The sequence below is a fragment of the Caretta caretta genome, chromosome 9 (assembly GCF_965140235.1).
Source record: "Caretta caretta isolate rCarCar2 chromosome 9, rCarCar1.hap1, whole genome shotgun sequence".
Taxonomy (NCBI): Eukaryota; Metazoa; Chordata; order Testudines; family Cheloniidae; genus Caretta; species Caretta caretta.
Genome location: NC_134214.1, coordinates 10,623,097 through 10,650,762, shown reverse-complemented (window position 1 = coordinate 10,650,762; position 27,666 = coordinate 10,623,097). Strand labels below are relative to the sequence as shown.

Below are 27,666 nucleotides of genomic sequence, written 5' to 3'. Positions count from 1 at the left end.
TTTGATTTTGTTTCAAATTCTAATCCAGTTAAGATTATGAGCAGCTCAAATCAAGATAAATCTGATACCCTGCATCTACACTAGGAAAAAGGTCAAGGTGTAGGTCAGGCTTAGCTCTCACGTTATCTAAGCCTTGGTCTACACTAGGAATTGAGGTAGACTTTAGCAGCGTTAAATCGATTTAACCCTGCACCCGTCCACACGACGAAGCCGTTTATTTCGACTTAAAGGGCTCTTAAAATTGATTTCCTTACTCCACCCCCGACAAGGGTATTAGCGATGAAATCGGCCTTGCCGGGTCGAATTTGGGGTACTGTGGACACAATTAGACAGTATTGGCCTCCGGGAGCTATCCCAGAGTGCTCCATTGTGACCACTCTGGACAGCACTCGCAACTCAGATGCACTGGCCAGGTAGACAGGAAAAGGCCCGCGAACTTTTGAATTTCAATTTCCTGTTTGGCCAGCGTGGCAAGCTGCAGGTGACCATGCAGAGCTCATCAGCAGAGGTGACCATGATGGAGTCCCAGAATCGCAAAAAAGCTCCAGCATGGACCAAACGGGAGGTACGGGATCTGATCACTGTATGGGGAGAGGAATATGTGCTATCAGAACTACGTTCCAGTTTTTGAAATGCCAAAACCTTTGTCAAAATCTCCCAGGGCATGAAGGACAGAGGCTATAAAAGGGACCCGAAGCAGTGCCATGTGAAACTTAAGGAGCTGAGGCAAGCCTACTAGAAAACGAGAGAGGCGAATGGCCGCTCTGGGTCAGAGCCCAAAACATGCCACTTCTATGATGAGCTGCATGCCATTTTAAGGGGTTCAGCCACCACTACCCCAGCCGTGTTGTTTGACTCCTTCAATGGAGAGGGAGGCAACACGGAAGCAGGTTTTGGGGATGAGGAAGATGATGATGATGATGAGGTTGTAGATAGCTCACAGCAAGCAAGCAGAGAAACCGGTTTTCCCAACAGCCAGGAACTATTTCTCACCCTGGGCCTGGAGCCAGTACCCCCCCGAACCCACCCAAGGCTGCCTCCTGGACCCGCCAGGCAGAGAAGGGACCTCTGGTGAGTGTACCTTTTAAAATACTATACATGGTTTAAAAGCAAGCATGTTTAATGATTAATTTGCCCTGGCATTCTCAGCTCTCCTGGATGTACTCCCAAAGCCTTTGCAAAAGGTTTCTGGGGAGGGCAGCCTTATTCTGTCCACCGTGGTAGGACACTTTACTACTCCAGGCCAGTAGCACATACTCGGGAATCATTGTAGAACAAAGCATTGCAGTGTATGTTTGCTGGCATTCAAACAACATCTGTTCTTTATCTCCCTGTGTTATCCTCAGGAGAGTGATATCATTCATGGTCACCTGGTTGAAATAGGGTGCTTTTCTTAAGGGGACATTCAGAGGTGCCCGTTCCTGCTGGGCTGTTTGCTTGTAGCTGAATAGAAATGTTCCCCGCTGTTAGCCATGGGGACGGGGGAGGGATGAGGTGCTAGCCACACAGTGCGGGGAGGCAAAATATGACCTTGGAATGAACGCACATGTGCTACGTATGTAATGTTAACAGCAAGGTTTACCGTGAAAGAGTGTACCCATTGTTCGATAAAATGTGTCTTTTTAAATACCACTGTCCCTTTTTTTTTCTCCACCAGCTGTATGTGTTTCAAGGATCACAGGATCTTCTCCTTCCTAGAGGCTAGCGAAGATTAGAAGGCGAAAAAACCACACTCGTGATGAAATGTTCTCTGAGTTCATGCTGTCCTCCCACACTGACAGAGCACAGACGAATGCATGGAGGAAGACAATGTCAGAGTGCAGGAAAGCACAAAATGACCGGGAGGAGAGGTGGCGGGCTGAAGAGAGTAAGTGGTGGGCTGAAGAGAGGGCTGAAGCTGAAAGGTGGTGGCAGCATGATGAGAGGAGGCAGGATTCAATGCTGAGGCTGCTGGAGGATCAAACTAATATGCTCCAGCATATGGTTCAGCTGCAGGAAAGGCAGCTGAAGCACAGACCACCTCTACAGCCCCTGTGTAACCAGCCGCCCTCCTCCCCAAGAGAGGCGAACGGCCTCCATAGCCTCCTCACCCAGATGCCCAAGAACGCGGTGGGAGGGCCTCCGGCCACCCAGCCACTCCAACCCAGAGGATTACCCAAGCAACAGAAGGCTGGCATTCAATAAGTTTTAAAGTTTTAAACTTTTAAAGTGCTGTGTGGCCTTGTCCTTCCCTCCTCCACTACCCCTCCTGGTGCTTCTCTCCTCCACCACCCCTCCTGGGCTACCTTGGTAGTTATCCCCCTATTTGTGTGATGAATTAATAAATAATGCATGAATGTGAAGCAACAATGACTTTATTGCCTCTGCAAGTGGTGATCGAAGGGAGGAGGGGAGGGTGGTTAGCTTACAGGGAAGTAGAGTGAACCAAGGGGCGGGGGGTTTCATCAAGGAGAAACAAACCGAACTTTCACACCATAGCCTGGCTAGTCATGAAACTGGTTTTCAAAGTTTCTCTGATGCACACCGTGCCCTCCTGTGCTCTTCTAACCACCCTGGTGTCTGGCTGTATGTAACCAGCAGCCAGGAGATTTGCCTCAACCTCCCACACCGCTATAAACGTCTCCCCCTTACTCTCACAGATATTGTGGAGTGCACAGCAAGCAGAAATAACAGTGGGAATATTGGTTTCGCTGAGGTCTAACCAAGTCAGTAAACTGCACCAGCGCGCTTTTAAACATCCAAATGCACATTCTACCACCATTCTGCACTTGCTCAGCCTGTAGTTGAACAGTTCTTGACTACTGTCCAGGCTGCCTGTGTATGGCTTCATGAGCCACGGCATTAAGGGGTAGGTTGGGTCCCCAAGGATAACTATAGGCATTTCAACATCCCCAACGGTTATTTTCTGGTCTGGGAATAAAGTCCCTTCCTGCAGCTTTTGAAACAGACCAGAGTTCCTGAAGATGTGAGTGTGATGTACCTTTCCCGGCCATCCCACGTTGATGTTGGTGAAACATCTCTTGTGATCCACCAGTGCTTGCAGCACTATTGAAAAGTACCCCTTGCGGTTTATGTACTCGCCGGCTTGGTGCTCCGCTGCCAAGATAGGGATATGGGTTCCATCTATGGCCCCACCACAGTTAGGGAATCCCATTGCAGCAAAGCCATCCACTATGACCTGCACATTTCCCAGGGTCACTACCCTTGATATCAGCAGATCTTTGATTGCGTGGGCTACTTGCATCACAGCAGCCCCCACAGTAGATTTGCCCTCTCCAAATTGATTCCCGACTGACTGGTAGCTGTCTGGCATTGCAAGCTTCCACAGGGCTATTGCCACTTGCTTCTCAACTGTGAGGGCTGCTCTCATCTTGGTATTCTTGTGCCTCAGGGCAGGGGAAAGCAAGTCACAAAGTTCCACAAAAGTGCGCTTACGCATGCGAAAGTTTTCAACCAGTGAGAATCGTCCCAGACCTGCCACACTATGCAGTCCCACCAGTCTGTGCTTGTTTCCCGAGCCCAGAATCGGCGTTACACTGCATGAACCTGCCCCATTAGCACCATGATGCTCGCATTGCCAGGGCCCGTGCTTTGAGAGAAGTCTGTGTCCATGTTGTCATCACTCTCGTCACCGCTCTGACGTCGCCTGCTCGCCTGGTTTTGCTTTGCTATGTTCTGGTGCTGCATATACTGCTGGATAATGCATGTGGTGTTTAATGTGCTCCTAATTGCCAAAGTGATTTGAGCGGGCTCCATGCTTGCCATTGTATGGCATCTGCACAGAAAAAAGGCGCAAAATGATTGTCTGCCGTTGCTCTGACAGAGGAGGGGCGACTGATGGCATGGCTTACAGGGTTGGCTTACCGGAAATTAAAATCAACAAAGGGGGTGGCTTTGCGAGAAACAGAATGGCCCCCTCAAGGATAGAACTCAAAACCTCAAGGATAGAACTCAAAACTGGGTTTAGCAGGCCGTTGATTTCATGGAGGGAGGGAGGAGAAAATGAATACAAAACAAATCTGGTCTATTTCTTGTTTTGATCCACTTCATCTATCTTTATACATCTTGCTGGCAGCAGACTGTGCAGTACGACTGCTAACCATCGTCATCTCCTGGGTGCTCGGCAGAAGACGGTGCAGTATGACTGCTGGCCATCATCTTCTGCTGGCTGCAGATTAAAAGACAGTGCACTGCCGGTAGGACTGAATCGCCATGAAATGAAACTTAAAAGGGAAATGACTTGGCTGAGTCACTCCCATGTTTGCCCAGGTGCCCCTGACCTCATCGAGGTCAGTTAAAAGAGCACCCTGGAATACGTCGATGGTGGCTACCAGTCATACTGCACTGTCTGCTGCCAAAAGGCAATAAACTGTTGCTGTGTAGCAATGCAGTACCGCGTCTGCGAGCACCCAGGAGACATACGGTGACAGTTTGCTGAGCGGGCTCCATGCTTGCCGTGGTATGGCGTCTGCACAGGTAACTCAAGAAAAAAGGCGTAAAACGATTGTCTGCCCTTGCTTTCATGGAGGGAGGAAGGGAGGGGGGGCCTGACGATATGTACCCAGAACCACCCGCAACAATGTTTTAGCCCCATCAGGTACTGAGATTTCTACCCAGAATTCAAATGGGCGGCGGAGACTGTGGGAACTGTGGGATAGCTACCCACAGTGCAATGCTCCGGAAGTCGATGGTTGTCTCGGTACTGTGGACACACTCCGCCGACTTCATGCAATTAGAGCATTTGTGTGGGGGACACACAATCAACTGTATAAAAACACTTTCTACAAAACCGACTTCTATAAATTCGACCTAATTTCATAGTGTAGACATACCCTTAGCGTGACCTAAACTCAATCCCATTTCTTAGTTGAGACAAACCCTAAATTATGTTAGGGATTAAGCCAAAAGGAATTTAGGGACATTTAATAGGATTCTATATAAATTACTCCAAAAACCTATAGAATATAATAGAGAATGAAATCCTTTCTATATGTTTTTGAACCATCCTCTAGAACTCTATAGCAGGGCTATAATTTTCTATTAAACTTTCTAGGATATTATAGTACAGACCTATAGAAAGTTTATTATATTCTGTTAAATTCTATAGAATTGTTCCATAAGGATTCCACCAGTGTTCTGCTTATTTAGAAGAGAACCCAGATTTGCTAAGCAGTTTTAAAATGTTTATTCCTAGTCTATATTATTAAGGCAAACCACGCTTAAACTGTGTTACCAGAGCTTTCTTAAAACCAGATTTTAAAACCGTTTTACTAGCATGTTTAACAGCCGGTATAGATTATACTGATCTTGATGACTTTTAACCAAATATCACTTCTCTAAGTTTTAAAAAGAGGATCCATGAAAATTAAGGCAGTTTCTAGGAAATCATGCTGTGTTACACCATCTGAAAACTACCCATCTATCATGTAGTTGAGACGTTGAGATTTTTTCCTGGGTTTTTGTAATGTTTGAAACACCTTGAGGAATAGAATGGAATGGAGGGATTTCTCTTTGTATAAAATGACTTTGATGTGGAATCAGGTCCATTTAAGGGGTGCGTAACAGTTATGTAGGAGCACTAAGCAGGAGTGGCCAGCCTCTAACAATAACGTTCAGTCTTTAGGAGCCTTCTCTCCATCTCCTTGTGCATCTGCGCAGCAAGTGGACATGATCAACTCTATGTGAGTTTGATTGGGGTGTACAAACCCTAAACTGAGCAGCAAGGGGTTAAGGAACTACTTTGGGCTCAGCCAGCCCCGTCCCGACACATGTATAATAAATGCACCACTTGAAGGAGGAGTTAAAAGGCAGGGAGCAGCTCACTTGGTGGCAGACCAAGGAAGGAGAGCAGATCTGCTACCTGCAGCTCCAGGAGAGACAAGCTGAGGGAAGGCAGAACCTCTCCTTAAACAACTGCCCAAAGGTCCTTCCCTGAGGGAAGGGAGGGCCTGCTGCAGAGACAGCCTGAGAGGGAAGCACTTCCTCTCATATGAACTCTGGACTTGATTGATCCCCATTATTCTTATTTGGACTTCCCCAGCAGGGGAAAGCTCTTGTACTGAGCTGGCCCAGGAGGCTGGACCATGCCACAGGAGGAGGCAGTTGCTGCCCGAGAAGGAGGAACGACCTTGCTATATGCCACTACCAGGAGGTGCCTTGTGGTGAGGAGACAACCCTCATGCCACCTTACCCCAGACAGTGACCTTGAGACAAATGCAGGGAGGTGGTAGGAAGTGGGCCAGGGAGGGCCACCTTAAGCATCCCCAGCTGTCAGATCACTGATAGCACTCAAAGCACGGGTCGGAGTCTGGTGGGGTGGGAGAGCCTGGGCTTCTCTAACAACAACCTTCCTGAACATCACCGGCCTAAGCACTGACCACTAGGCAGCGTTTCCCTGCCAACTAACACTGAGCGAGGGCTGTCACAGTGAGGTAGCAACATTACTTATTTATTTTCTTGCCCCAATTGACTAATTCATTGCTTTTGGTAAAGGAAATCTAAATATTGATGGTTGTTTTTTTTAAACAGTAGTGTAATCAGTTTTTAACATTAAGATGACTTTGCCAGATGTTGGTCACACTCAGATGCATTTTTTGCTAGGGTGTCATGACATGACTCATGTCCACGAGACCCCAAAAGACCTTGTTAACAATGCCTCACCCTGATATTAATAAGAGGGAAAAAATGCTCTAAGACAGACTCCTCCAGTGTGTGTGATGCTGTCTGTCTACATAGGCTGTTTACTGCTAAGGAGCAGCACTCTAAAATATACTGGTAAAAATGCAGATTAACACCGTTGAAGCCAGTGGAGCTATTCTGATATAACCACTGGTGCAACTAAGATTAGAATTTGATGTCGTCTGTATCTGAGACAGTTCCAAGTAGGCTGTTGTTACTTAACAAATTCATCCAGAACATTCATCTGTAATTCATCCAGAACACTGTCATATAAGAAGCCTGATAAGATTATTTCATGCTATAGAATGTTTAACTCTGCTGACTGCATTGATGAATGTTAATATATTTGTTCACATCTCTTTTAGAGTGATTTATCCATGATGATACTCAGGGGTGCTGGAACAATTTCTATAGTAGGGGTGCTGAGAGTCATTGAAATGAACTGTAAACCCTGTATATGGTGGAAACCACTTCAACCCAGCACCCTTAGTTCCAGCTCCTCTGATGGTAATTATATTGGTGCTTGTAGAGCAATTAATGTTGCTACAGTTAAGAAAATGTATTTGTATCTCTCTCTTGAAGACATCTGGGGGAACACAGATCCTTCTGTTTGAAAGATTTTTCTTTGAGAGTTGAACTTTTTGAAGTGTAATATTTAACACTCCTGTGTGTATGGACTGGAAAATATATGGAAAATTGTGAGGCATGCAGAAATATTACCTCACCCTGAGGGTGACCAGACAGTCAGAACTCAGTCACTCTGATGAGCTTTGACCTCTTTGCTTAAACTGTAGGTTTGACCTTACTGAATAGTGCCTTGTGTCTTCTAACATGACAGAAGTTTAATTTATACATTAATAGTGTAGAATTGTCCTCTTTTGTGGAAGACCCAGGAAGGGGAAAAGGTCACCACTTTGGAGCGTCCTTCCTATTCTCCCCATTGAGGAGGGGTTTCCAATCTTATGTTTGATATCCAGGGCACATGGAGTCCTGTGTTCTGCAGGGAAACAAGGAGCTTCCTGCAGATTTCCATGTTGCAATATGGGAGAGCTAGGCCACTCCATGATGCTCCCTTAGCAGCATCTTTTTATTGGCAATGTGACTCCCTAAAAGATGTCATGCTGCCAGTGGGTTACCTGCACATTGCCTTCTTTTTGTAGAAGACACACATGATTTAATGCATTAACTTTTGCATGGGTGTTTGTTTGGAATCTCACCATAATCAGTGTGAAGTGTGCCCCATATAATGGCAGTACCCCAGGTTCCATCTCTCACTACCCATGAATCTCAACATGAGGAAAAATATCTATGGGTTCCAGAGGATGGGGGTTTCAGAGTAGCAGCCATGTTACTCTGTAGCCGCAAAAAGAAAAGGAGGACTTGTGGCACCTTAGAGACTAACAAATTTATTTGAGCATAAGCTTTCGTGAGCTACAGCTCACTTCATCGGATGCATTCAGTGAAAAATACAGTGGGGAGATTTATATACACAGAGAACATGAAACAATGGGTGTTACCATACACACCATAACCAGAGTGATCAGGTAAGGTGAGCTATTACCAGCAGGAGAGCGGGGGTCGGGGGGGAGAAGGAGGGGAAGTCTTTTGTAGTGATAATCAAGGTGGGCCATTTCCAGCAGTTAACAAGAATGTCTGAGGAACAGCGGGAGGAGGGGGGAATGAACATGGGGAAATAGTTTTACTTTGTGTAATGACCCATCCACTCCCAATCTTTATTCAAGCCTAAATTAATTGTATCCAGTTTGCAAATTAATTCCAATTCAGCAGTCTCTCATTGGAGTCTGTTTTTGAAGTTTTTTTGTTGAAGAATTGCCACTTTTAGGTCTGTAATCGAGTGACCAAAGAGATTGAAGTGTTCTCCAACTGGTTTTTAAATGTTATAATTCTTGACGTCTGATTTGTGTCCATTGATTCTTTTACGTAGAGACTGTCCAGTTTGACCAATGTACATGGCAGAGGGGCATTGCTCGCACATGATGGCATATATCGCACTGGTATCATGCACTAAAGCTGCTATTTCCTTCACCAGTGCAGCTGGAGAGGGAGTAATACAGCCCTATATGATTTTGTAAACAAAAATTACGATTTGAAATTAGGTGTCTAGCTAAATTTATCAAAACCGTTAGATTACACAAACTGATAATAGTTTGTGAAAAGGAATCAAGGCAAAATCTGGAGGTGGTAGTGGTGTAGATTTATTTCACTGAAATTGACACAACAGAGTCTTGTATGTATGTGGTGATAGTGTACTTGTGCAATTGTATGGTAAATGGTCTAGAGGAGAGAGGAGAGTGAAGAATCAGGAAGTCCCAATTTTAAATTCTGCAACAATAATTTTTACAGGTCTTTTTCAAAGTGACAAAGAGTAAGCAGTAAGTGAGAGAGAGAGAGAGAGAGGAACCCATGCTTATTTGCCCTGTTCTGATTTTATTCTGGTAATTATTGCTGTGATTTGTTAGGAATCAGAGCTTAAGGAACTAGTTAGAGACGGAAAGCAAACAAGTCATATGTGATCTGGAGTTGACTTCTAGTAGAGATTTGTGATACTGTGACCTAAGAGCTCCTTTGTGCCAACTCAATGTAGTCTTGTTAGAATATTTAGCCAAACCATGTCATGTATCATATAAAAACAGATGACATGCTGGGCATGAATATCATTGTATGATGTACATATGGGTTGTATATAGAGAGTTATGTCTGTGTGCTGGGAATATATTATTATTAAAATAGATTTTGGAGGCAGTGGATAAACAAGCCTGCCTCAGACAAAGAAATGAAGATTTACCTGTCTGGGTAAAGCTTTGTAAGCCATAGACAATGAAAGTACATTTATATATAAGGTAAACAGAGCAATCAAGCTAACAAACAGCGGGGGAAACAGCTTGGTGAGCACAGCAGGACACACTGGAGTCTGAACCCCCAGGAGGTCTTCCTGACTCTTAAGGGAAAGACAACAGACTTTGGGAAATATAAGGGCAGCAATATGACCATCAAGTTGTCCTTCACTTAGGGGACAAGGGTGAATCACACCCTCCAATTCTGTAAATGTTGGATGCTTTTGCCTGGAGCTTTGGGGATGTTGGTAACAATTTCCATCCCACCACCAACCTCAGCCTGGTACAGTCCACACAAGAGATCCACTTCCTGGACACTACAGTGCTAATAAACAATGGCCACATAAACACCACCCTATACCGGAAACCTACTGACCGCTATTCCTACCTGCATGCCTCCAGCTTTCACCCTGACCACACCACACGATCCATCGTCTACAGCCAAGCTCTGCGATACAACCGCATTTGCTCCAACCCCTCAGACAGAGACAAACACCTACAAGATCTCTGTCAAGCTTTCTTACAACTACAATACCCACCTGCAGAAGTAAAGAAACAGATTGATAGAGCCAGAAGAGTTCCCAGAAGTTACCTACTACAGGACAGGCCTAACAAAGAAAATAACAGAACGCCACTAGCGGTCACCTTCAGCCCCCAACTAAAACCCCTCCAACGCATTATTAAGGATCTACAACCTATCCTAAAGGATGACCCAACACTCTCACAAGTCTTGGGAGACAGGCCAGTCCTTGCCTACAGACAGCCCCGCAACCTGAAGCAAATACTCACCAACAACCACATACCACACAACAGAACCACTAACCCAGGAACTTATCCTTGCAACAAAGCCCGTTGCCAATTGTGCCCACATATCTATTCAGGGGACACCATCACAGGGCCTAATAACATCAGCCACACTATCAGAGGCTTGTTCACCTGCACATCCACCAATGTGATATATGCCATCATGTGCCAGCAATGCCCCTCTGCCATGTACATTGGTCAAACTGGACAGTCTCTACGTAAAAGAATAAATGGACACAAATCAGATGTCAAGAATTATAACATTCATAAACCAGTCGGAGAACACTTCAATCTCTCTGGTCACGCAATCACAGACATGAAGGTCGCTATCTTAAAACAAAAAAACTTCAAATCCAGACTCCAGCGAGAAACTGCTGAATTGGAATTCATTTGCAAATTGGATACTATTAATTTAGGCTTAAATAGAGACTGGGAGTGGCTAAGTCATTATGCAAGGTAGCCTGTTTCCTCTTGTTTTTTCCTACCCCCCCCCCCAGATGTTCTGGTTTAACTTGGATTTAAACTTGGAGAGTGGTCAGTTTAGATGAGCTATTACCAGCAGGAGAGTGAGTTTGTGTGTGTATGGGGGTGGGGGGGATGTGAGAAAACCTGGATCTATGCAGGAAATAGCCCGACTTGATTATGTAAAGAGTTGTCACTTTGGATGGGCTATCACCAGCAGGAGAGTGAATTTGTGTGGGGGGGTGGAGGGTGAGAAAACCTGGATTTGTGCTGGAAATGGCCCACCTGTTGATCACTTTAGATAAGCTATTACCAGCAGGACAGTGGGGTGGGAGGAGGTATTGTTTCATATTCTCTGTGTGTATATAAAGTCTGCTGCAGTTTCCCCGGTATACATCTGATGAAGTGAGCTGTAGCTCACGAAAGCTCATGCTCAAATAAATTGGTTAGTCTCTAAGGTGCCACAAGTACTCCTTTTCTTTCTGCAAATACAGACTAACACGGCTGTTCCTCTGAAACCTGATTGTTTTAGGTAAGGCATAGCTTGCTAGAACTAAGTTTTAGGCACTAGGAAGCATGTTATTTTTGTTTTGTTTGTTATCCTTTTCTCTCTCTCTTATTCTTCCTTCGTATCACTTACATCCACATTATTAATAAACTTGTTCATGTTTTATTACAAAATCATCTCCATGCTGTTACACCAGAGTAAAGTGTGAGTCCTTGGCTAAACTAACAGGCTGGTGTATGTACTGTCTCTTTGGAGGCAGCAAACTTAATAATTTCTGTAAGTGTCCAGTGGGTGGGACTGGACACTGCAGAGAGATGTCTCTGGAGAACTCGGGAACTGGGGTTTACTGACCGTTACCTGCAAGGCAAGGTAAAGACTGGCAGTGTCTTGAGGAGTTTGCTGGTAAGATGAACAAACCGGTGTGGTAGAGCGCTGACACACAGTTCAAGCCCTAGCAAAGTTCACTCTTGCTGAGGCAGAGGGTAACATAGTGGCTTATGGTACTGGGTGTCCTGAGGACAGTGTCAGAGATACCAAAATTCTCCACTATTCTGAGGGACAGTAACATATAATGCCTCTCTCATTTGGGGATAAATGGAAAGAGATGGGTTTCCTAATACTGTAAATTTGTGTCAAGATAAACTGCATTTGACTTTGTTTTCTGTTGGCCAATTATTTATTGCTCTTGTGCTATTCACAGAGGAAATGGTATATGGACTTTTAGCGTACTTGCTTCATACAGAAATAAATGTATTCCTCTCAGTCTTCAGATCTGTTCACGCATGTTCTGAGATCAGTGGATATGGTTTACATTTCTCTTGTGAATACTGGCATTTTAGAGATTTAATAAAATTCCTAACTGTTTTCAGAGCAAAGTGGTATCTAAAGTTGAACCCTGTTTATGATTAACTCAGATGTAATGCGACTTCATTTATAGTAAAATACAATTTAAATCCCACATTTTTTCAGTTAGAGTTGAGCAAACGATTTTCATGACGGGTTTTGGTTCCTAGCTATCAGCCACTCATCCATTCCTCATCTTCTTTCCCAGGATGCTGGCTGTGCTCTTCATCCCCACCTGAAGATACTTTGTCTCAAAGCTTGGCTTCTTGATGGTTCGCGTGACTAGAATCAACTTGCTCTAAGGAAGTGCAACAGGTATTATTTAACAGTAGGAAGGAGTTCACGAGATACACTTACCTTCACAAATAGAAAATGTTCAGCCTGTGGTGTGTCCAAGGAGATGTTCCTCCTGTTTGTTCTTCCCTCTCAATCGTCCTTGATTACTTCCTACAGCTAAAATAGATAGGATTATCTATGAGCTCTGTCAAGGTCCACTTGGTGGCTCTAACAGCTTTTCATTCAGCAGTTGACGGATTCTCAATCTTTACCCTTTCTACAACTGTAAGGCTTCTGAGAAGATTAGGGAACCTTTTCCCGCAAACTAAGGAACACACGTGTATCTGGGATTTGAATTTAGTACTTAAATGATTTTAAGCCATCCCTTTGAGCCAATGACAACATCTTCCTCATTAGTTTATTTAAGAATACAGGCTTTTTGGTGGCTATCGACTCTGCTCATAGGGTGGGAGAAACAGGGGCTCTTATGGGGATCCTCCATTTATGGTATTTTTCAAGGACAAAGTTTCATTACATCCACCTCCTAAATTTTTCATATCAACCAGATTATCCACCTTCCGCCTCTCTCTGTCTCTCCTCCCCCCCGCCCCCTCCTCCAAGCCACCTCAGTCCAGAAAGGAGGCAGTTTTGCACACTTAGGATGTTTGGAAGGGCGTAAGCCTTTTATTTAGACAGGACTAAGTCATTTAGGATATCACCCAGTCTGTTCATGACTATTACACATAGATCCAAGGTTTGTCAATTTCCACCCAGAGAATATCCCCATTCTGGACATTCCTAAGGCTGCCACTTGGTCTTCGATACATACCTTCTCCAAGCAGTGATTCAGTCTTCTAGGTCAGATGCCACCATAGGAAATTCAGTGTTGTCTTCAGTCTTGGACTTGGCTCCATATCCCACTCCCCTCCAGTTGGGCATACTGCTCCATAATCACCTGAAGTGGAGCACCCACAGGGACGCTGCTCGACGAAGGAGAAGATTACTCACCTTGTGCAGTAACTGGAGTTCTTCAAGATGTGTGTCCTTATGGGTGGACCACTACCCATCCTCCTTCCCTTCTGCTTCAGAGTTTCCTCTGGGGACTTTGTGGTGGAGAGGGAACTGAGGGAGGTTCGTTCACGGAGCCCTGTGTAGCCTCAGAGCGGAGCACAAGGAAGAGTAGGGCACATGTGCAGGCCAAACAGGCACTACTACCAAAAATCTCTGGTTAAAGGTGCAAGGGGTGTGAAGCGGAGCACCATAGGGACACACATCTCGAAGAACTCCAGTTACTACACAAGGTGAGTCCTCTCTCCTTCTTTGGGTAGTGTGCAAAATCAGGCAAAATGAATTGCCAAAAAACCTGCATGAACTTTCACAAAAACTGTTTCATCAGCTTTTCGTTTCAGTTCAGTGCAATGAGGATATTGCGTTCAGTTATGAGAAACTGCTTATAGGGAAATTGTTTTACCATACAGTAACTTTGTTATAAGAGAGTTCCACCATATGTGGAATGTGATGCTGCATTTCCTTATCAGTTGTGGACATAGAACTCTTCCTGGTCTTAAAACTCTTCTCAAAATTCATGGCATGGCATGCTTGGCAGCAGGAAACCTAGATGCCCCAGGGTGTGTCTATCAATGGCATCTGGATGTGAGGTTGGCCTCCTTCCTAGACTCTTGGCTAGCTGCACTGCTGCCTATTCAGATTGCTATGTATCTGTACTGGCAAATTTACATATATTTTGCATAAAGCTTTCAAGTCATTACTTTTTGTCTAAGATTTCAGAACATTTCAGTGAAGATGCGTCAGAACACTGAAAAGTGTGTATTCTACCTATCAAAGTTTTGCTTCACAAAATTTACTTTCATTCCTTTTTTAGAGATAATAAATCATTCAGAAATTGTATGATATTTCTGGTACAGGAAGTATGAATGGAAATGGAAGAATGAAAATGACATCTTGGCGTTAGTTATAATGTTCTGAGGTTATGTTTTTATTTAGTAGTTTCTCATGATTGTGCCTGAAACTGTGTTATCCAAGGACAAGTTATTAGCTGTACGTAGACAGTTATCTGAGTAATCAAGAATATTGGCTTGTAGTTTGAATACTATATTGTTTTCTGTGTGTAAATGTGTCCAGTGTCTTCATTTCTTCCACTGAAAGAGAGAGCCTGAAGTTTATGGAAACTCAGTTCATGTTAACCATTTTTTAGTTTGCTAAAACTCTCAGTCCATTAATTAAACCCATCCCTCACAATTCTTCTCCATTGAGAAAGATGTTTATCAATCAGTTTAAGTTGCTTCCACTTATTTAAAAAAAAATTGATTAAATGCAGCTTTGTAATAAAAATTAAGCCCTGGAGCTAAAAAATGCTGATCCTCATGGCATTTAAAGAAAAACTTTGCTGTAATATAAAAAAAAGAATCTAATTGCAATAACTAAAAAAATCCTTCCTTTCTTCCTTCGTATAGGTAGGAGAAAGTGTGATACATTTTCTGTTGGCTTTTTTCTCAGGCTACTGTTACATGTAATGATACATTATCTATCTATCGTTTCTAATGTTCTCATCACCATAATATCTAGGTATCAAATATATATATAAAATACATTTATAGCAAAAATTGGCTTTTTTAGAGGTAAAAATATCAAGGTTTATTGACCCAACAGGCAAATATATTTACCTTAAGAGACAATAAATCTGATGTTCACTGATATGAGAAGTTAGTATATGTATTGCGACATACAATCTGAATACTTTGAAATTGCTCCATTAGCACTGTGATTTTTCAAAAGTGTAGGTTTCCCTTTTAAGCTAACATTCTAAAGGGGAAATAGATATGTTTAGAGGGCCATAAAATACAGTTATTTAGCTCTGGAGAGATGAGTAATAGATTGCTTTATATGTTGCTTGTTTGATTACGTTGTTCCTTACTTCAGTTTGACCTCTGCGTAGTAGTGATCATATGGCTGGATTCATCTAGTCACAAACCCAGGATTTTTCTTATGTATGTAGCAACACTGTACTTGTGAGTGAGACGTTTTTCTTCAACACATGAACGGTGGAGTTGGTAAAAGAGTGAAATTTTATTTGGTGGTAGAATAACTCCCTGCGTAGGGCTTGAGAATGCCCTCAGATAAGTTGGCACATGTTGCTCTACACTTCGCAAGATCAGCCTCATTTAGCTGATTCCATTGGCTTCTGGCTGGCTGGCCCATTTTATTTGCCCACCCAGGATGAGTCTGTGTCTTTTCACAGATCTTTTGTCAGTAGCATGTGGTCACAGCAATTTCTTAGTCTTATGGTAGATAACTTTTTTACATAATATATGTAATCTATATTTAATCTAAACAATGCCTTATGTAACCAAGGAAAGGAGACAAGCAGAAGATTTTATGCAATCCAGTAGGACATCGTTCTAATAAGCTGAATTAAATAGGCTTCGTGTCCCATTATTATATATCATGGGGATTTTCTAACTTCAAGTCTTGTATCTAGTAAAAGCCAAATTGTCTGTGATGAAACATTTCATTGTGTGACGTAGCCAGTGAAATGTCAATGAGCCACGGAAATGAAGTTTACATCATAACCATTCATGTATTTAATAATGAGGGCTGAGCCCTCAATTTCATTCCATGTTTTAAATTCTCTCTCTCATACAAAATTCCTTGAAAGAAAGTGTGTGTGTGTGTGTGTGTGTGTGTGTGTGTGTGTGTGTGTGAGAGAGAGAGACTTTGACTGTATTATTATCAGGAGTGTGCGGATTAAACCATATGTGAATCCTTTACATTTGGTTGCTTGCAGTTTTGAACCTCTCCAGGTCATTTTGTCAAAACAGAATTTTAGTTCTGAAATAAATTAACAAAGTAGAAACAAACATACTGAATTAATGCACTCCTCCAATGTTGGCAGATAATTGCCAAAAAGAAAGTGCCTGCACTGGAAATATCAATAACTTTAATATGTGAGATTTGTTAACACAAAAGCAAACAAGCAAACTTGCTCTCCACTGACTGTCACTAATATTTATTCGTCCAGTGACTGTTAATCACACCAAGTTTACAGTCCTGTATAGCACCTGTCACAGGTGCTGATCATTAATCAGCTATTACAGCAGTTTATTCTGCTGCTGACAACTTGCAATTTTCTACTGATTCAGCTAGTTTGTCAGGTGGGAATTATGGCATAGCACATGTGACAAAACACATCACACATTTTTTCTCTCTCCTTTTTTTTTTTTTTTTATTTTCAGGCTTCTCTCTCTTCCTCTCTCCCCCCCTTTTTAGACAAACAATATCTGGGAACTCAGAAGTAATAAGGCGGAATGTATAATTAATTACCCAGCTTGCTCTAATTAGGGATGAATAAGTTGTGTCCCTCTCATCATCACAAATGTGGTGATGGGTAATACCAGTTTATGCTGTATTAACTGCAAATATGCAATCCTTCTGAGAGCACTTTTGTTGATGAATTTGATGAATGTGACAATAATTAGCAGAGACAGATGAGAGCTAAATTACTACTGACAATGTAATGCTATCCCGCTCGAGGGTCTGAGAACGTGGCAGGCTAACATGGCAGGGACCGAGGCCTCGTTTCTAATTAATAGTCTTCTTCTTCTTCCCTTTTTTTTTTTTTTTTTTGCTAGTGGGGTAAAAAAAAGGAGGAACGGTAATTGTTTTCGTCAAAGGCTGCAGGGAGTTATCAGGGTAATAAAGTTAATTAGCAGAACAAACATCCTTTCACTGCCTTACCAGATTGAGGAAAAGAGGGTAATTCAAACTGCAGAAAGATATGACTAGATGAGATGATAAGGAGAAAAATTTTACACAGGAGGCCAACAGAGAAGAATCAATTTTTTTCTTCATTTCTTTTGGCTCAGTGCATGGAAAGGAGTTACACATTGTCCTCTTTTAGCTCATAAAGTTGCTTATGTATAAAACTTTATTGTTATGATTTCTGGTTTTGGATGGGAAATGAAGTTAAGAAAGGTCATATTACATTGTGTAATTTTGTCAGGGTCTTTCAAATCACGATTGTTTTGTTGCATGGTGTGCAATTTTATTTTTATTAAAGTGACTTTTTCCTAATGTTCACAGCATTGTACTGAACTGGTAATGTTCTTTAAAGAAAAAACAGTTTTTGTTTAGTTATCCTTGTCTTCAGTGGACCCACTGAGCATGCCCATTGTACCAGGCTCTGAAATAGCTAGATCAAAGTTTGAATTAGGTGAGGAATTTCTTTGAGTAATATTTCTGTTACTACCCTCTTCTAATATAAAGAAAAAAAATCCAAAGGCTTTAATTCTACAAACACTTATGTATATGGGTAACTTTATGAACGTGAGTAGTCATACTGAACAGAACTACTCATATCTGTAAAGTTACTTGTATACATAAGTGTTTACAGGATGAGGGCCTAAAAGAGTAGATTGTCTTAAAAAAATAACATTAAGTTATTCCTGACAACTACTTTCTGATTTATTTATATCCATTCTGATATATTTTTGGTTCTAGCCTTCTAATGATGTTCCAATTTCTCTTGCATATTTTTTGTCCACTTGCAAAACATATCTGGTGTCTACTAGATATATTATCAGTTATTGTTGTGTATGGAAAAATCACATTTTGTAAATCCAGAGGGATCCATACAGGCAGAAATGGGTTAACGGTTTTATTCTTTTAGTATATTCTGTACTAGTCTTACTGAATCATATACTCCAGGCACAGAAGAGGCTTCCCTGAGGTACTCTGCTGCTGCATCAGGGATCCAAACAAAGCCCTTTGGCCTCTCTCCTTTTTTTATTTAGCCAAAATCAGATTGTTGATAGAAAGAAAAAATGTTTATAGAAACTGTCAAAAAAATGATTTGGTCCAGGCAATCGATACCTGGAACAGGAAACTTAACTCTGTGGCCTCAAAATGAGGGAAAAAAAGACTGAAGTTGTGTGGATGATTTGCACAGAGCCAAAACAGATGAATGTCAAAATCGAGGGCCAGTGCCTAAATCAGCTTACAATGTTAAAAGTATGTTGGGGGCTGATTAGAAGCTGACAGAGCACTGCAAGCAAGGCTGCTGAGCCTGGGGAAACTCTGGCATAAGATAAATGGAGTGATTTTGTGATAAATGGATGCCCAGACTACTTAAGGGGCAACTATCACAACCATGGTGAGACCAGTTCTTCTGTATGGATGAGAGACATGGGCGACCAAAGAGAGGCACTTGAGTCGTTGAAATGAGACAAATGAGGACACTGAGAGGGGCGACTTTACTGGACCACAAGTGGAAATGAGGTCCAGGAGGTTGGCGGTATCAGGGAGAAGCTTCAAGAGAGGAGGCTGACGTGATATGGGCGCATACAAAGTAAGGATATACGGAATCGTGTTAGGGAAGCCTTTGAGACCAGTGTGTATGGATAAAGAACAAGAAAATGGTGGAAAGACTGTGTACAGGAGGACGGAGTTGATATGGACTAAGTGTTTAACTGACAAACCTAGAAAAGAGTGATCTGGAAAAAGAAAAACTGTCAAGAAAAACACACATACTGCATACTCTTCTATTGTAGAAAACTATTCCTGCTCACCCAACAATCTATCACTAACCCCCCAGAAAGGTCTTGAATAGATTTTATTGGGCTCATACTAAGGCTCCAAGCTGTCATCATCACAGTTGTGGATGCAGCCACTCACCTCCAGCATTACTGCATATCCTCTGATCAAGCCAGAAAATGATTTTTGTATGGAGTAACATAAGCATTATCATCATGGAGTTCTAAAGTATCCTCTGACTGCTTCTTTTTAACTATTCTTTCTTGAGTTATGAGTAAGGAATTTTAATACACATATGCTGATGATCATTGCATTGCTTAAAATATTGCAGACTCACTGAGAAGAGCGTAGCCCTTCTTGCCTCACAAACTGGGAAAAAACATGGTTTAGAATCATAGAATCATAGAATCATAGAATATAAGGGTTGGAAGGGACCCCAGAAGGTCATCTAGTCCAACCCCCTGCTCGAAGCAGGACCAATTCCCAGTTAAATCATCCCAGCCAGGGCTTTGTCAAGCCTGACCTTAAAAACCTCTAAGGAAGGAGATTCTACCACCTCCCTAGGTAACGCATTCCAGTGTTTCACCACCCTCTTAGTGAAAAAGTTTTTCCTAATATCCAATCTAAACCTCCCCCACTGCAGCTTGAGACCATTACTCCTCGTTCTGTCATCTGCTACCATTGAGAACAGTCTAGAGCCATCCTCTTTGGAACCCCCTTTCAGGTAGTTGAAAGCAGCTATCAAATCCCCCCTCATTCTTCTCTTCTGCAGGCTAAACAATCCCAGCTCCCTCAGCCTCTCCTCATAACTCATGTGTTCCAGACCCCTAATCATTTTTGTTTCACACTTCTTACAGAGAAACTAACAATCTCAGAAAGCAGCAATTTGGGTTTTGCACTGGATGGGTGGTCCAGTGATTTAGGGCACTTGGACTTGGAAAATCTGGGTTGAATTCCCTCCTGTATTGTCTTCTCTTTCCCGTTTCGTTTTCCTTTCTTTTGACGTCATGTGACAACTGGTGCTGTATAACTGATGCTGACAAATTCATTAATGAGGTCTAATGCTTTATTTTACTTGTAAACAGTGGGGGAATTACTTTTATTATATACTCAGTTCAATAATTCTTTTTCTTATTTGTTGTTTGTTAATACAGAGCAGAGATTAGATGGATTTTTGATTCGTGTTTGGGGTGAATATAGCAGAGTTCATGTATTTTATATAATGCAATATTTGAGTGTCGTCATTCATCTTTACCAAGGGGGAAAGTCAGGTTATAAAGAGGAGAAAATAGGGCTGATGTTGGTCAGCAGTAGATCCCTTCCCTTTAGTTACGGCCCTTATTCGACACATCCAGCGTTCCTTATTGTTAGCAATGGGAATTCTTTCTGAGCAGCAGTGTTGTGAACAGACTTTTCATGACATTGGGGTGGATTATTTTCTCTAATGACTCTTCAGTGCAACGTAATAATTCACCAATGAGGGTGCAGTAGAGTTTTGTAATCTATGTCCCTTTTCCTACCTTCAAGTTCTATTTGGCCAGCAAGTACAAGAGATTGGGGTGGGAATGGGAAGAGAAAAACAATGATGTGTTCAGTAGGAGGTATACAGAACTTTATTGGGTTTGGTGCCATACAGCCTACTGCTGAAAACTCACTAAAACCTTGTTGAAGTATTAATGTGTGGTGTTTGCAGAAAAGCAGGCATGATATACACCCATCCTGTTTCTCCTGCCAGTGAGGTCTGTTACTGCAGGACAGTTGATAAGTGGAGCACTGTGCATAGCACCTAATACTGCAGTGACGGGTGTCTGGAAACTATTTAAGAAAGATAGCTATAAAGAGAGCAATATCACTGTCCCCTTGGTTACCCATAATCTGGGGTTCACCTTTGATTCGTCCCTCATTCCACACTTCCCAGTCATGTCCAAATCCTGCTGCTTCTTCCCCCATGACATCTCAATAATCTGTCCACTATTTGCCATCCCAGCAGCCAAAATTCTCATTCAGGCCCTTATCATTTCCCCTCTTTATCTCTGTCTCCTCTTCCTTTCTGGCCTTTTCAACATGCTCGTTTTCTCTTTCCAGTCTATGCAAAAAAACTGTTTGTAAGATCATTTGGTTGTTTTGACCCCATCATCCCCATTTTTAATCCCTCTGCTGGCTCCCCCTACTCCGCTGCATCAAGTTTAAGCTTTTTGTCAACCTGTTCAAAGTCCTTTATAACTCTGCCCCTCCCTATTTATCTGCCCATGTCCTATTTCATGTTACCCACTGCCCCCTCCTATGCTACCATTTGTCAGCTTCTCATACTATCTGTATACTGTGAATCACCTCTGTAAAATCAGGATGGTAAATACTTTACAGGATAATCAGATTCGTAACATAGAGAATCCCTCTAGGCAAAACCTTAAGTTACAAAAAGACACAAAAACAGGAATACACACTCTCTCCAGCACAGCGAATTTTACAAGCCATTAAACAAAAGAAAATCTAACACATTTTCTAGCTAGATTACTTACTAACTTTATAGGAGTTGGAAGGCTTGCATCCTTGATCTGTTCCCGGCAAAGGTCTTACACAGACAGACAAAACCCTTTGTCCCCCCCCATCCAGATTTGAAAGAATCTTGTCCCCTCATTGGCCATTTTGGGTCAGGTGGCAGCGGGGTTACTTTAGCTTCTTAACCCTTTACAGGTGAAAGGAATTTACCTCTGGCCTGGAGGGATTTTATAGCCCTGTATACAGAAAGGTGGTTACCCTTCCCTTTATATTTATGACAGGGACTATGCTTTTTTCTTTTTGGGAAGTGCCTAGGAGGTGCTATTGTAGGTGCTACCAGACCCAAACAACAGCTGATAGAGTGTGTTCATTCAGTGATGCTAAGATTCCCTTGAAGTAGTTCTAATTGTTTCTATGGCATACAGGAAATTGATTTGTTATTTCACTCTTGTCTTTCCACCTCAGCTAACATCCTTCTTCTTGACAAAAGGGTGGAGGAAACTGTCTTGTTCAAATCCACTTATTATGGAATTCACTATTTAATATTTGTGTGCCTCACCACTTGCCTTTTCACCTGGCTCATGAATGGAGAACCTCAATGTACTTATGATTGGCCCTGTTTCATAGCAGTGGATGAATACTGGATTAATGTTTTGAAGTGAGTTGCATATTTAAATATGAGCATATTGGAGAGTTTGGGGGGGGGGGGGGACCCCCCGTCCATGAAACAAGCTGGGTGGTTTCTCAAAAGAGCCACCAAGTGGAAAACAATCTTTTGAAGTTGGCTGAACATGCTGTAATTGTGAATCCAACCTTTATTCATAGAACCATAGAATATCAGGGTTGGAAGGGACCTCAGGAGGTCATCTAGTCCAACCCCCTGCACAGAGCAGGACCAACCCCCAACTAAATCATCCCAGCCAGAGCTTTGTCAAGCCTGACCTTAAAAACTGCAAAGGAAGGAGATTCCACCACCTCCTTAGGTACCGCACTCCAGTGCTTCACCACCCTCCTAGTGAAAAAGTTTTTCCTAATATCCAACCTAAACCTCCCCCACTGCAACTTGAGACCATTACCATTATTAGTACTTTAGAAATGATTTTGTTACTTTGTTGAACTACTGTGCCATTGATTCTTAGTGTTTATCCTAGTGAATACAAGTTGTTCACTGTGTATGTCAGCTTTGCTTTAAATCTCATTTCAGGGGAGTGTAGCAATGTGGTTGAACAAACACAAAAGGCTAAAAATTAATAATTTTTTTAGATTTTTGATTTACAAAATTATTTAAATGTTCTTCTTTGTAACTGAGGGGCTCTGTTACTGCCTAATAAAATTACAGTGCTGCCTAATCACATTACAAATCTGCATGCAAAAAAAGATTTGTACACAAGGTGGTGATGTTAGCAACCAACTATTTTTAATCTTAACAACTCACAATAAATAACAACATATTGTTTTATGTCTGAGACCTCCTAAGCTAACTTTGGGTGTTCATATAAAGTCTGAGATCAGAGATATCAGCAAGAAAAACTGGGAACTGAAGGTCTTCCTAATAAACACAGATATCAATGAAAATAGGTGTTGAGCTTTAAAAATATCTTCATATCTTCCAGGGTTTCTCATTTTCCTCTGACATAATTGTACCATGAGAATCATAGAAAACTTCAAATACAATGGTGGAAAGCGCAAGGTGTATCAAAAAAGGTAGGTAACACAACCGTCTATTAAAGATCTCTTTCATATTTTAAATACTTCTTCTCATTCTATAACTAACTGTAAAAATAGCAACAGTTAAGATTTGCTGCCTAGAAAGTGAAGTGTTTGTATTTGAACTGACAATAGGACAAATATAAAACTAAAACCAAGAAAAGGGGTAATAAATAATGACAACAGATATTTGTAATCCTTGTGCTCCTATGTTCACTGTTTCCATGTGTTTTCTTGTCTTGATGTGCTGTCAGTCTCCTCTCACCTGGGACTAGTGATATCTTATCAAAGCCTAAGCAGTTCCTCTTCACAACAGGCAGATAATAGTGCCTTTCAATTTATCATACTAGAAGACTAAAAGAACCATGGGAACGATTGGTCAGGTGACAGTTTGATGGACAGCTTGACAGCCCTTAAAGCATCATGGGAAATGGTTGTCACCTGATTTTTCAGAACAACTATGGAGATAACCTTCAGCATGACAGGAAAAACAAAAATCTGAATATTTGTGTAGGGTTTGGTAACAGTCGTAATGCTCACCTTAGTGACAGTGAGTATGAATTTGGATTACGTGAAATGGTGTAATCTGAACAGGGATCTGTTCAGCCTCTAAATGCTTTTGACATCTTTAGCTTCCTTTGAACACTTTTATTTAAATGTATATTTTTCAAACAATAATAATGTGAGGGTTTTAACTTAAGTAAATGGTTTCCTGTTCCTTTTTGTCAAACTATCTGTATAATGAAATGTATGTTTACCTGCTGAATGAAATCAGATTGAAAAACATAATTTCAAGAAGGTAAATATTCCTTTTCAAACAAAAGGAATGCAAATATGGAAAAAGTCTTGTTTTTGTACATTGATACTATGGTTGATTGTGGACAAAAATCATTAGATGTCCACTGTAAAATTAACTCATCTTTTCATGGACAGGTGTTCACATCAAAAGCCCAATGGCTGTTGCTGTGTACTCCTGCTGAGATTGACCTGGGATGGAGAATATGCTACTCTCAAGTCAAGACTGATGCCCTTTGAAAGGAAAGCATGAGAAAGCTGGCATTGCCATGACCATTGTTTTACTTGTTCTGTGGCTAAATGCAGGATGTCATTTTCCAGGACATCTGTCTAGAACCTCGTATAAACACTAAAATTATCTTTGAAAAAATGGCAAATTCTTCTAAGGAAGACCATAAATGTATGTGATTCTAAGGAAGGATCTAGATGGTATACAGGATTAAGCATTAGCTCTTTACCTCTGGAAACCTGGATTTAGGAGCCATTACCTCTGTGATGAATGAAATGAATTTGAAGGTCTCAATCTGGTCTCCCAAAAAAGCACCTCACAGTTTGGAATAACTATAACCTTCACTTGTGAAAGGCCCAGGATAGGAATCAAATGCATGGTGCAGGTTAGGATGAGATGCTTTGGCATCCTATCCTATGAAGTTTTAGTGAGTCATGTCAGTGTCTCACTTTCATTTTTAAAAAACAGGTTTTTCTGAACATCCTAGATCCTGGCCTCCCTCCTCCTTCAATCCAACCAAAATGCTGCCACAAAAATCAATTGCGTTTCCTTCCATTCTCACTAAGTCTGGCCCCTCTTCAAATACCACCTCTGCTTTCCACTTATCTCATAAGTAAGTTTTTACTTTCAGCACCCTCCACAACTTAGCTCCTGCCTACCTCTCCCTCTTCTCTTTCTGTGCTTCCTCTTCCCTATTTGCTCTGCTTGATGACTTAGAGCCCATCCAACTCCCATTGACTGCAATGTCTTCTTCCATGCAGCCCGCAATGGCTGGAAAACCTGGTCCACCATACCTCCATCTTCTCCATCTTCATGTCTCTCTTTAAAAAAAAAAAAACATCTTCCAAAGAAGCTTATAAACCAGGTCTCCTCTTCAAAAAGTGTGAACAAAATACTCTCTCTGTTCCTCTCCTACCCTCCTTCTCCCAACTCTTTCTCTGATGGTGAAAGAGATGGTGTATACATATATACAATATTTACTGTCACTGAGTAATGTACTGGTGATCTAAATAAATAACAGCCTCTATGGCATTAAATGTGTGTGTATGTATATTCTCTCCCTCTTTCCCTTCTTCATGGTATATTGTCAGATGGCAATGGTAACCATTTCTGGACATTGTAAGTTTACCTGTTAGAAATTTCCCAATGCAATTCAGAGAATATTTCACATTTTTAATGCCATGCAGGATTATTTTTAGTTAAGTCACCAGCCACCATATGTTACCCAGCTATTTTTGCACATTTCATAGTGTAATTTTAAATTGCAAACAGGAATTTACCCACAAAACTGACCTGCTTCATAATCTGAAGCCAGCAAATTACTGGACTCACATTTTAAAATAATAATTTTATGCTTGATTCTGGCCTTTATACATATATACATGTGCATGGATGCGCACACACACACACACACCCCTCTTTATTCCCCCGTGGATTTTCTGCATAGCAGAGTAGAAGACCGCTCCATACTGTTTCTGCCCAGAGATATCCAGAATACCCAACAGTATACCAGCTCTGGGCAGGGTTTGGCAGATGGTGTATTTAGATGCGGATTTTTCAACATGAAAATGGGGAGGATTCTCTTTAGGCTTTCACAGCTTGCTGTCTAAATACTATTGTTCTGGTCAGCTGTGAGATACATCAGAGTCTATGGTAAAATACACAAAAAAAAAAGGGAACCCTACCTTGTGTCCCTTTGTTGAAGTTCCTTCTGTCAAATAGTTCACATTCAGACTCAGGGTTATTGTTGTTTTTCATTTCTAGATTTATTTTCAAGACTTAATCCTGCATTTCCTTTACTGAGGAAAAATTCCCATTAATGGCAATGTCAGTATTTCCTATAAGAAATGCAGGATTAGGCCTTCTGTTTTAAACATATTTGTTTTCACTTGTGTACACCAATCACTGAAAATACCCCTCGAGTTTTTTTCCCATGCACTTCTGGTTTTAGATCCTAGTAACATCATCCACTGTATATGAATTCAAGAAAATAGCCCTATGTGTATCTGGAGCCTCTACAGAGCTCAAGTTGCTACTTAAGATTTTTTCCTGTGGCATTTTTGCAAACAAACAATGTGGTTGTAAAAGAACCTAATCAGTGTTTGAGCTGACAAACAACCAAACAAAAAAGGTATTTAGAAGAGGCCTCTGATTTCCCTAATGACAGGATATACCCATCAAGTAAACTCAGTAACAGCTGCTCCATTGTGTTAAAGATTTTTAAGATGTCTTTACTATTTAAAAAGTTTTTTTTATTTGTATTTACTTTCTCTAGAGAAGATGCACGGAGATATTTAGAATTCTTATTATATCTTCTTTTTGGAAAAAAAGCAATTAGCTGGTATACCAATGAAACACTACTTTCCATGACTGTAAATATGAACGGTTTCAGAGGAACAGCCGTGTTAGTCTGTATTCGCAAAAAGAAAAGGAGTACTTGTGGCACCTTAGAGACTAACCAATTTATTTGAGCATGAGCTTTCGTGAGCTACAGCTCAAATAAATTGGTCAGTCTCTAAGGTGCCACAAGTACTCCTTTTCTTTTTGTAAATATGAAGTTGTTTAACTTTAAAACTGGGTCTTAAGTTGTAAGCAGAATATGATGGGTTGGTACAAATAGTTTTGCTGAAAAGAAATAAGAAATGCCTAAAAAGCTTTTATCAAACTACCACTTAAAAAGTCAGACACTGTCTTCCAGTCTGGGCTCTGGTACAGCATATGGAACAGCTGGGACACTTCAGCTGACAGAAGCCAACCTACTTCTTCCAGGGGTTAGACAAGGAGCTTTTTCAGGTAGTGATCTGTGGCTCTTAGACCCTTCCTGTGGATATAAATGGTCAGGTGCTTAGTTTATTTTACAAACTTCTAACTCTGTCTCCTTTTACAGATGACTATCTTCATCTCCTCTTAGAATGTTAATTGTGGTTGATACTGTTCTGTTTTAAATTAGACCTATTGTATTCATGACCACAATGATCAGATTTCCAGATAGTTCTAATAAATATATTCTGAATGTACATAACAGTTGAATTCATGTTTGATTTATTGTCCCTCGAGGTAAAAAAATTGATCTTAGCTTCACCTGGGTCAATAGACATTGATATCTAGTTCCGCTGAAGTCAATATCTGCTAATATTGGCTGCAGAACTCCGACAGGGATTGGTAAGAGAGGTGGGTAATAAAAGAAGTTAAACAAGAATCACATTAGTCAGAGAAAAGAATAGAAAGGATGATGGATCATAAACAACTGAATGAATGATTTCATTAAGAGATGGGTTTCAGAAGAACAGCCGTGTTAGTCTGTATTCGCAAAAAGAAAAGGAGTACTTGTGGCACCTTAGAGACTAACCAATTTATTTGAGCATGAGCTTTCGTGAGCTACAGCTCACTTCATCAGATGTATACCGTGGAAACTGCAGCAGACTTTATATACACACAGAGAATATGAAACAATACCTCCT

General features: G+C 41.4%; 1 protein-coding gene across 10 annotated transcripts in view; it reads left to right on the top strand.

The window, feature by feature from the left end:
- Nucleotides 1–27,666, top strand: part of SOX2 (SRY-box transcription factor 2) — a 374,692-nt gene that overhangs the window by 197,992 nt on the left and 149,034 nt on the right. For all 10 annotated transcript variants that reach the window (XR_007358603.2, XR_007358601.2, XR_007358602.2 and 7 more), the window contains exon 3: nucleotides 23,088–23,178. The gene's annotated coding sequence lies outside the window, so the exon portion shown is untranslated. The remainder of the gene's footprint in view (nucleotides 1–23,087; nucleotides 23,179–27,666) is intronic.